We start from the raw sequence: 12,009 nt of genomic DNA on the forward strand, positions 1-12,009 counted from the left end.
AACCTAGAGAGGCACTCAAAGATCCAGTCCCAAGAAATACAGAGGACCCCAAATAGAATCAACCCAAGAAGATCTTCTCCAAGATACATTATAGCCAGATTGACCAAAACCACAGACAAAGACAAGATACTAAGACTGGCAAGAGAAAAATGGCAAGTTATCTGCAAAGGGTATCCCATCGGACTAATAGCAGATCTCTCATCGAAAATAATGTGAGCGAGGAAAGAATGGGAAAATGCATGGCTGGAGTCCTGGACCTAACGGCTGAGAAACAATGAGGCATGTGTGTGTGGACCCAAAATCCTGAAAGCAGGGAGAAACAGAGAAGAGATTGCAATACAGTGTATCCATTCCCCACGGGGGATGCTTTCTTGCTTTCCCTTTCTCTCTCTGTATCTCTCTCCAGTATTGCCGCTTTTCTTCTAAGCTTTGTTGTCCGGTTTTAAAGGATTTTTGTCCTGTCTTGAACTGTCGATAGGTGCATGTACCTACTATTTGAACAGAATATTAACTTGTTTCTAGGCTTTAAGTTTCAAGGAAATATCCTTACCAGTTCAAAACTGCTTTTCTTGAAATTATCAGCTGAACTTGCTATTGAAAGTAGTTAGATTACTTATGCTATTGTCTGATCAACAAAATGTTGGGGGAAAAGGAATTGAAGACAACTGTATATAGCAGAGATAGTGTAATAAGAGAGTGGGAAAGGGCAGAGGGTCAAACATGGGGTAAAAAACATATATATGCATATACATATATATGAAAGTAGAAATGTAATATTATTGATGATAACATGCATGATTAAGCCACTATGCAGTTTATTCTAGATGGGAAACCACATTTAGCATGTTGTGATGATGCTCAGAGAATTAAAGTTAAGTAATTAATAAAAAGTTTCAGGAAGAAAAAAAAAAACCAGTAAAACTGTTCGTATTGAAATGAAAAAAATGCATATTTGATGACTACAGTAAGCTATATAGCCCCAGCTGGGCACTACTTTATAGAATGTTCATTCTACTCACTGAGATTTATGCCTAAAGTCAGACTTGGGTTCGTGTATAGGTTTATATCAGCAGCGCTAGCTATTGGAAATATTTAGGCTAATTAAGTTCATTAGCAAATCAATTAAATGGGGAGGGAAAGGCTTAGAAAGCAACCATGGATACCAGAGACAATGTGGGAGGAGAGTGGGACATGGTAGAGGGTGAGGGACAGGGAATCAAAGATGGCAAAACAAAAAAACAGAGTATACAAGACGCAAGAAATGGAAAATTATTTGCTGATAACATGCATGTTGATGTGCTTGATTGAGCCAATATACAGTGTATTTTGGATGGAAAATTCATTTGTATGTTGTAATGATGTATAGTGAACTAATGTAAAAAAGTAAATAAATTTAAAGGGAAAAAAAAAAAGAATGCTACTCAGTCATAAAAAAACAGAGACCCTGGCATTTAATAGGAAGTGGACAAATACGGAAGATTTCCTGCTAAGTGAAGCAAACCAGACAATGAAAGAGAGGCATTGTATGTCCCCACTCCGTATGTAACAAATGCCAGCACTCTATGGCAGAAGTGGAATAATTTGAAGGTGTAAAACCATGGAGAGCAATGGCTATACTGGATACAAGGTGGGAGGAGGGTGGGAAATAGTGGAGGGTGAGAGGGAGGGAATCAAGGGGAAGGAAGAAGAAGCAAAACAGTCAAGGGACCCCAAATGGAAAGAAATCTGTTGATTATAATGTGTATGGTAATTTCCTTGACTGGACCACTGTATTCGTGATGAGAAAATTCATTTGACATGCTATAATGATACACAGTGACCAAATGTAAAAAATAAATAAATAAATAAAGATTTTTAAAAGCCCAGGGCAATAAAGAGAGTTGTTATATTTTGAATGTGTCCACCAAAAATTCATGTGTTAAAATTTAGTGAGCTGGGACCAGCAGATGACATAGTGATTATGTTGTTAGTCTCCCCCATGACTGACCACAGTTCAAGTCCCAGACCCAGCAGCTTGAAACTCACACCTGGCACGTGTGTGTGTGCATGCCCAAAATTCTGAGAGGAGAATAAAGGAGGAGAGATCGCAACATGGTCACCACCTCCTCCTCCCAGAGGGATGATTTCTCGCTTTCTGTCTCTCTGTCTCTGTCTCTCTAGCAAGCACACATGCCCCATTGAAAAAAATCTCTTTAAAATCTCTTTTAAAATGCTGAGTCATTGTCATTGTGAAGGTAGTAAGAGGGCAGGAACTTAATCCAACTATGATATTAAGAGTGGGAGAGTAGAAGGTGATTTAGATTGTATAAAGTTACCATTCCCTTACCTGAATATTGAGTTTATAAGTAGAAGAAATGAGACCAGAACAGAGATGCAGACACAGGCACCCTGTCCTCCCATGCGATGCCCTCTGCTGTGTTATCATCAGCAAGAAGATTCTCACCAAATGTGACCTCAGGACCTTGGACCTCCAGACCATGAGCCAAATAAACTTTTATTCTTTATAAATTATCCTGAATCATATATTCGGTTATTAAGCAACAGAGAATGAATTTAAAAAGTAGTATTCACAAACCTGCGGGCAGGCAGGGGTGTGGTAAAGAATCCTGGCGTTAAAAACAGTAGAGGGTTTTTATCACCCTTAAGCATGAACGGTCACATGGAGGGAGCAATTCCAGGATCTAGGGAGAGCCGTGGCTAAAGCTGCAGACTGTGTATGTAATTCTGGTACACTTGGGGAATGTCCCACTTTTAGACTTTAATGAATGTGTCTTTAAAATATGCATGCAAGTTAAATGTGTAAAATCCGAGAAATAGATTTAAATGAGAATTATCATTCTCTAAGAAAACTTGGTGTGGACACAAATTTTAGTGGTGTAGTTTCTAGTATTTTATATATAGTTTTTTTTATTGTGATTTCTGGATTATATGTATTTGGTGTATATCTTCATGGGAATAATATTTTTTTAAAGCGAGTATAGTAACTTGTTAAACGTACATTCACCGTTATACATACGTTCATTGTCAACACTGAACATTGCATTGTGTTGGGGAGATTTGATAATAGTTCTATCAGGTTATTTTTTGAAATATGCATTTTTTTTAAAAAATTATCTTTAAGTGCTAGCGGGCACCTGGGGTTGCTGGGGGTAGGAGAAAAGAAAGAGAGAGAGAGAGAGACAGAGACAGAGAGAGTCAGAGGGAGGGAGAAAGCATTCCTTAATGGGGCATGGTCACATCACAATCCCTTCTCCTCCATTTCTCCATTCTTTTGAGATTTTGCACACACACACATGTGCTTGGTAAGTTTTTCAAACCACTGGGGCTAGAATTCAAGCCTCGAATAACAGTCAGCCATGTGGGGTCCACCTCCCTTAACTGGAATGGCCTTAAATATGTATTAAATTATTCATATTATTTACTTTGATGTAGTACATCATCTCATAGCCTTTTTTCCCTATTTAAAATCTTGCGTTCATTGAAAATTCTCTCATGAGCCACCCCGCAACCCACCCCAAGGCACTTCTGGTATCTGCCATTATTTTCTGTATTTCTGTGTTTTCCAGTTCTTCAATTTCCTCCATAGAGTGTGGATATTCAGGATGTATTAAGTGAAGAAATATAATGTTTATCTTTCATCATCTGGTTTATTTCATTAACATTTTATCTTCTAGGTTTATTGATTTTGTGTCAGATGACAGAATTTTATTGTTTTTTTTTATGGCTGAGTAGTATTCCATTGCACGTGTGTATCATGTTTGCCCAACCCACCCATTGTTCTTTGGTTATTTGAGTTGCCTTAGCTCTTCTGAATAAGGCTGCAGTAAATTAGGATATACAACCATTTCTTCAGATGACTTTCTGTCCTTCAAGTATATAGTCAAGAGCAGGATTGCAATATACAGTCTATTTTTAGATTTTTGTATGAACTCCACATTGTTTTCCACAGTGGCTACACTAGTTACGTTCCTACCAGCAGTGCACAAGGGTTTCTTTTTTTCTGCAACCCCTTCAGCATTTGTTATTATAGCCATTCTGACTGGTGATAGGTGACAGTACACAGTGGTTTTGATTTTCATTTCCCTTATGCTAAAAGGAAACGCTTTTTAGACATTTGTGTGAATACACATTGAGAGTTATCTTTAACCATCAAGTGCCCATATTTGAAATTGAATTATTAGTGTTTTTGTTGTTGTTGTTGTTCTTGTTTTTGTTTTGTTTTTTCAGATGAAATATTTGGACTTCCCTATATATCCTGGTTGTCAAGCCTGTTTCTGAAATATAGTTTGCAAATATTTTCTCCCACGTTGTGGGTTGTCTCTTTATTTTATTTATTTATTTTTGTTGTGCAGACATTTATTTTTATCTTAATGCAATCGCACTTATCTATTTTTCATGTTCTTATCCTTGCTTGAGGGTCTTATTCAAGAAATCTTTGCCTACTCCAGGATCTTCAAGTGTCTCTCTGGTGTCTTTCTCCAGTGATTTTATGACTTGGGATTTTACACCTAAGTCTTTAATCCATATCGAGTTAATTTTTATACATAGTGAGAGATGGGGATCTAGCTTCACTTTTCTGCAGATGGATGTTCAGTTTTCCCAGCACCCTTTATTGAAAAGATATTTTTTTCCCTCCTGGATTGTCTTGTGCCCGTTGTCAAAAATCAGTTGGTTGTATGTCATTGGTTTTATATCTGGATTCTATGTTCTGTTCCATTTGTCAATGTGACTGCTTTTACACCCATGTTCTGCATGTAGAAGGGTGACTTCCTTCAAAGTAATGGTGACTGTTGCCCTGTAGGGTGGTTGCGAGTTCTCAGATCCTCTGTGGGGAACAGGGTCCCACTCTATGGGAGGTAGTTGAGTGAAAATATCAGCTTGAAGTAAGTAGTGACTTCTCTCTTGGATGGGTTGCAGGCAGAAATGTTGTAGGTACTGGCTGAGAAGTTGTGACTCAGAGGGTAGTTGTTTAGTTAGTCATGTGTGTGCAATCCTTGGAGACAGAGAAAGCTGTCTGTTCCAGGGCTTAATTCTTTCTACAACTGTGGTACCCCTCTGCACATGATTTGATTCAGGTGGATGTATCAGGGATTGTTGGTAGAAGGGAGGGCTGGGCATGATTTCTTGAATGGCTATGAGGTTGGGTGGGAACTATGAACTACCACCACACAGCTGGGAGCAGAGCTGGAGCTACTGCATGACTGTGTGTCTGGGGGACAGAGCTGAAGCTACACACATTTACCCACTGGGCAACGAGTGGTATAGCATCTGGCAGCACAACTAGCGTGGATCCAGTGGAGCAAGCAGAGTAAGTCTAGTGGTACAAGTTGTGCAGGTTTTCTAGCCTGTGCACATCTGCTGAACTAGAGGGAGGAGGAGGCCTGAGGAGGCCTGCAGAACTGGTGCCTGGTGCTAGAAACAGGCAGGATGATGTCCCATGTGTCCCCCTAGCAAGAAGGGAGAACCCTGACACCCTCCTCTTTGTCAGCCACCCCTCTGCACTCCTCCACTCATGTTACTACTCAGGTAGGTCTGGAGAGGGTGCTCTATAGAGGCAATAGAGGGGGTAGGGAGCTGCATTTGGTGTCATAGAGAAAGAAGATGGGGAGAGGGCATGGAGCCTACAAGTCAGTTGGAGGAAATGTCCTGATTTGGCTTCCTTGATGGAACTGTTTGGAAGGGATTTCAGCATTCCCTCTGGAGTGGCAGATCCTTGCAACTCCTCAAGAGAAGCTCATTTTCTGTGTCCCTCTTGGTGTTCTGCAGTTGGAAAGCACTGGCATTCTATGTGTAAGTAGGTAGTTGAAAAGCATTGAAGGGGAGTCCTGTCTTCCCCCCTCTATTGTGAAAGGCTTTGGTTATCTCTGCTTTTGTTTTGTGTTCTGAGTTTAGACAGATGATCTATTTTTGCCTGTCTTCTGCTTGAGAATTAGCACCTCCAGGGACCAACAGTTAGCGTAATGGCTATGTTGCTGGACTCCCATGTAGTCGACCATGGTTTGAGTCCCGGACCCGGTGGCTTAAAACTCACGCCGGGCACGTGTGCGTGTGTACCCAAGATCCCGAGAGGAGAATGGAGAAGGGATTGTAGAGTGGCCATCCCACCTGGGAGGGTGATTTCTCGTTTTCTGTCTGTCTCTCTGTCTGGCGAGTGCACGCACGCACCCTATTGCAAAAAAAAAAAAAAAAGAATTGGCACCTCCAAGCCTCTATCCAACTTGTCTGGATTCTCCTACCAAAGATAGGCCACAGAGGATTTCCCAGGTGCGCCATCTTGTCCCTCTTTTCATACAGTTTTAATTTTGTACATTTCCTTTATAGTTGGATGCCTTAAATCCTTTAGATGTCCAATTGAAGTCAAAGATTCCACCTCGTCAACATGCCTACTGATTTCTGTGTTTTCATTGTTTGGATTGACATGTAATCTCTGTACTTTATCACTAGCATTAACACTTTAATTTCTGATTTTCAGCTATCTAAATGAAACAGTAGTGTAAAGTACAATATGAATATTTAAATAACTAAATACGTTCTACTCCACAGAGGTCAAGGCTACAAAGACTCAGTTACCACTTGACAGTTAATAATATCTTATAAAGAGTCATTCATAGGAATGGTTATGTCGCTAGACTCTGACATAGTTGACCGCAGTTTGAGTCTCGGACTTGGCGTCTTAAAACTCACACTGGGTGCATGTGTGCCCGAAATGCTGAGAGGAGAAAGGAGGAGAAGGGATTGTGGCATGGCCATCCACCTTGAGGGGTGGTTTCTTGCTTTCTGTCTCTGTCTCTCTCTGGCGAGTGCCCACACCCTATAGTAGAAATCTCGGGGGAAAAAAATGTCATTCATTACTCAAGGTAAAAAAAGTCCAGTTTAAGCATATGATCAATGGAACCAACATAAAAAAAAAAAATCAGTGACACTTTCACACAAAAATAGTAAACTAGCTAAAAAAACATCAAGAAAGTAGCATTATTTACAATAGCTACAAAAAAATAGCTGGGAATAAATCTAATCAAGGATATAAAAGATCTCTACAATTAAAACTAAAACACATTGGTGAAAGAACTTCACTATGAAATAAATGGAAAGATGTACCATGTTCATGGATTGGAATAATTAATATTGCTAAATGCCTGGTGATCTGTAGATCCAATGCAAGCCCCACACATGTAAAGCATACAGCCATTCTAGAAAATAGTATTAAGTTCCTCAAAACACTAAAAGTAGAATTACTATATGATTCCGTAGTTCCACTATTGGTTATAAACTCTAAAAAATTCAAATTAGTATGTCAAAGAAATACCTGCACTTCCTTGTTTTCGTGGTGTTATTTACAATAACCGAGATATGGAACTAACTCAAGTATCCACTGATGCAAGAAGGGATAGTGGTTAAGGCGGCTCGATCCCATGTGACTGACTACACAGTTCAAGCCCCAGACCCGGCAGCTTGAAAAATAAGCACATGTGCATGTGTGCCCAAAATCTGGAGAGGAGCATGAAGAAAAGATTGCGGCATGGTCATCACCCCAGAAAGCACTTTCTCATTTTCCCTTTCTTCCCCTCTCTCTGTTGAGTGCACACACCCAATAGCAAAAAATATGTATTAAAAAAAAGAATGCATAAAGGAAATGAGGTCTATTTACACAGTGGAATACTATTCAGCCACTAAAAAAATCCTATCATTTGCAGCTACATGGACAAACTGGAGATTATTATGCTAAGTAAAATAAGCTAAATGTTGAAAGACAAATACTGCATAATCTCATTCATTTGTGGAAGCTAAAAATGCTGATCTCACAGAATGCAGAGTAGAATGGTGATTAACGGGAACTAGGAAGGGTTGGGGCAAAGTGGGAGAAAGGCTGTACTTGTGCAAGTACAAAGTTATGGAGAGGAGGAACAAGTTCCACTGCTTCACTGCACAGCAGGGTGACTATAGTTAACTATGAGATTATAATTTCAAAATTGCTACCATAGGGAACCAGCAGTTGGTGTAATGGCTATGTCGCTGGACTCCCACGTAGTCGGCCATGGTTCACGTCCCGGACCCGGTGGCTTAAAACTCACGCCAGGCGCGTGTGCGTGCGTGCCCAAGATCCCGAGAGGAGAATGGAGGAGAAGGGATTGCAGCATGACCATCCCCCCTGGGGGGTGATTTCTCACTTTCTGTCTCTATGTCTCTCTCTGTCTGTCTGGCGAGCACACGCGCCCTATAGCGAAAACCTCTCAAAAAAAAAAAATTGCTACCATAAATGATTATTAATATTCTCACCACAAGAAAATGATGAATGTTGGAGGTGATGGATATTTTCTTTACTCTAATAATATAATATATATTATATTCTGTACTCCATAAATATTGTTATTATACATCAATTTAAAAATAGAAATAGAAATTTAAAAACTGCATCTGGTCAATGTATACTGATGGAAGATAGCAGTACAAATGTTGGGCACAACAATGGAAACCACTAACATCGCTCTCTCAAGTCTAAAGTAGATTAGGAATAAGAAGTAAGAACTGGTGGCTTGATACCAATGGCTAACAGTGACATGCTACCAAGTCATATCAAATCCAGTACTATTTCACAGAGACAAATTTTCTTACAGACCTGGACTAGCCCTCAGGCAGCTCTAGTAATTAGTTTATAAGAATAATTCGGTTATATCAAAGAAGTGTTAATTCTTCTTCTTTTTTTTCTTCATAGAGTATGTGCTCTCATCAGGGAGGGAGAGAGCAAATAAGAGGAAAAGTGAGGCATTAATCCCCTTGGGGGGATGGCCAGGCCACAATCTCTTCTCCTTCATTTTCCTCCTGGGATTTTGGGTACGCGCTCACACACACTGTGTGATATTCAGCCCACCAGGTCTGGGACTGGAACTACAGTGGGTCATGTGGGAGTCCAACAGGACACCAGGCCACCTGCTGGCCCCAGGAAGTGTTAATTCTTTACATGTTTATTTATTTTTATGTGTCCTGAAATGTAAAAGTATATCCAGGAAATTTCTGTTCAATATCCTGTTTAAAAATTCTAAATAAATACTAAGAAGTACCTAGTGCATTTTAGAAAGAACTCTGTCAAAAAAAAAATAATGACACTGATCACCTAAAAAGTAAACTCTATATAAATTCATGTAGTCCAGAGAAAAAAGAGAAAGACAAGAAATATGTTCTAGAACTGCTGGTCGTACCTTCAGTATAGATGCTTCTTTCTAACATCGACTTCCAGTGTCTCAAAGACACAGGGATTTTAGCTAAAAAAAAACAACTAAATGGAACCAGCAGATGGTGTAATGGTTATGTTGCTGGACTCCCACATAGTCGAACACGGTTCAAGTCCTAGGCCCGACGACTTGAAACTCATGCTGGGCATGTGTGCGTGTGCACCTAAAATCCCAAGAGGAGACTGGAGGAGAAGGGATTGCAGCATGGTCATCCCCCAGGGGGTGATTTCTTGCTTTCTGTCTCTCTCTCCAGTGAGTGCAAGTGCCCTATAGCAAAAAATCTCTAAACAAACAAACAAACAAACAGAAAACATCACTTTGGGGCCACTAATGCAGGGTTGTGAGATAATTATGCCCACCTTTTCCCAACTCACCTTCCACTGATGCTGAAACAGGCCATGGTGGGAGCGTTGATATCATGAACCATCCAATGTTACAAATCAGGGCCCCTCACCTGCAAGCCAGTTGAAACATTAACCAGCACATTGGCCAGGACATTGCTGGCCCGGACTTCACCTGGTGGCTCTTTAAAAAAACAAAAACAAAAAGCTTTTGATTATGGAAAATGTCAAATATATACACAAAAGTAGGCAGTATAGTGTAAAACACTCGCAGGTACCCATCACCCGATTTTCATACTATTAGTTCATGAACAGCATCATTCCACTTTAACCCTACTAACTTCTTTCTTCCCTGGATTATTTCAAAACATACCCCAGTCACCATATCAGTACATCTGTAAATATCCCTAAAAGAGAAATATTTTTTAAAGACCCTAACTACACACCATTATCTCTCTAAAAAATGATACTAATTTTAATGTGGTTCGATATCTATTCAGTGTCCAAAGTCCCAAATGTCTTATAAATGTCATCATTTAAAAAAAATCAGTGTCACATTTAATCAGGAATTAAAACTACTGTTCACGCATTGTTGCTAGTCTATATCTTTGATGACTCTTTTAATCTATAGATATCTCTCTACTCTTTTTTTCTTTCTTTCTTTCCTTTTTTTTAAACTTCCCTTGCATTTCTTTGTTGAGGAAACCAAGTTGTTTGTCCTGTAGAGTTTTCCTCAGTCAGGATTCTGCTGATTGTGTTCCTGGGGCTCTTCTGTGCTCTGTATTTGCTGTAAATTGGTCGTTGGATCTAGAGGCTTGAAACGATTCGGTTTAGAATTTTGCAGCAGGGATACTTCAGAGAGAGTGGTGTGTATTTCTACCAGGAAGCATATAATGTTTTTGTTCCCTCTTTTTCTTTGTTGTTAGCAGGAATTAATGTGCATTGCTTTGGTTTACTAATCAGAGGCTACAAAATGGATAGTCTAATTCTCATTCTTTCTTCATTTATTATCTGAAGTATCTCCATATAACAAAACTTTCGTTTGTTTTGTTTATCAATAGAACCTCTTTTTGTTTTTTTCTTAAGAAAAGTCAAGGTTGATCCAATGCATGATTCTTCCCAGTGTTCTTAAAGTAAGACACTTACCAACCCACTTTATTAAAAGAGTATACTTAATTTTGAGGTGTACCAGATGATATGTAAAAAAAGAATTTCTACAACTGCAGTAAACATCCCAAAGTTAAATTGTTTGTGTAAAATTTATGAGAATCATCGGATTAGAGAAGAGGGTCAGAAATCACATGAAAACAGAAAAGTTCCGAATTGATTTGACCCACTTTGTACTTATCACTGATAGGGCAGCAAATTTTAAATATAAGAAACTAACTCTTCAACTTTATACCTAAAAAGTTCATTGCTATTATGAATATGCGAATCATATTTATTATTGGCAGAAAACTTGAAGTTATTTTTGTTTGAATTGGAATTCTCATTTCTAGCTGGGCTTAAGGAACAACTTACCTGTTTTGAAGAGAGACTATTGTTCATGTTCTAATTCCTTCAACATGTCTCTTCCTCCTGATATTGACCAACTTGACCACTTGAGATCTGTTCTGAATATTGATTTCTCTATACCTATGGTCAGGAACTAGTTAGTGTCCTTGAATTTAAACTGCATGCACAGATTACTCTAAGCATCAACCTTAATTCAAAAGTTGTAACAGTCTTAGTAACTCATGAATTCATTTTTAAAGTGAGAAGTATAGTTTCTAATAGAGATGATCTAATCAAGACCATAAACATCTAACAGGAAAGAGGCTAGTTCTGCTGTTGGTTATATTACAGTTTATCTTCCTGGTGTCTTTTCTTTCTTCCTCCAGTTTCTCTCTCAATCTCACCAATCTGCTTATGTTAAGAAACTCTATCTGAGAAATGGGGTAGCAGATGGCAAAGTGGTTTCATTGCTGGACTCCCGCATAGCAGACTGTGGTTTGAGTCCTGGGCCTGGTGGCTTCAAAATCATGTCAGTCATGTGTGTGTGTGTGTGTGTGTGTGTGTGTGTGTGTGCACTCATGATCCCAGGAGGAGAATGGAGGAGAAGGGATTGTGGTCTGGCCATCCCCTCTTGGGGGGAATTTCTCGCTTTCGCTCTCACTGTATCTCTCTCTCTCTCTCTGGTGAGTGTATGCAACTTATGGCAAAAAAAAAAAGGAAAAAAGAAACTGTACCTGGTTGTCAGACCTTTTGCGTTTACTAAGACCAGATACCATTTATCTCTAGTCCTTAGATGATTAAGTCTTATGTACTAAAGGAAAGATATTTGAGCTTTGTACAGTAATTTTGACACAGAATAAATGCTCAAGAAATTTGTATTGATCAAACAGTTTAGGATCTTATTGATTTCTTGACACAACATTTGAAGTGACGATAGCTTCAGA

The sequence above is a fragment of the Tupaia chinensis genome, unplaced genomic scaffold, assembly GCF_000334495.1.
Source record: "Tupaia chinensis unplaced genomic scaffold, TupChi_1.0 Scaffold000212_1, whole genome shotgun sequence".
NCBI classification, from domain to species: Eukaryota; Metazoa; Chordata; class Mammalia; order Scandentia; family Tupaiidae; genus Tupaia; species Tupaia belangeri.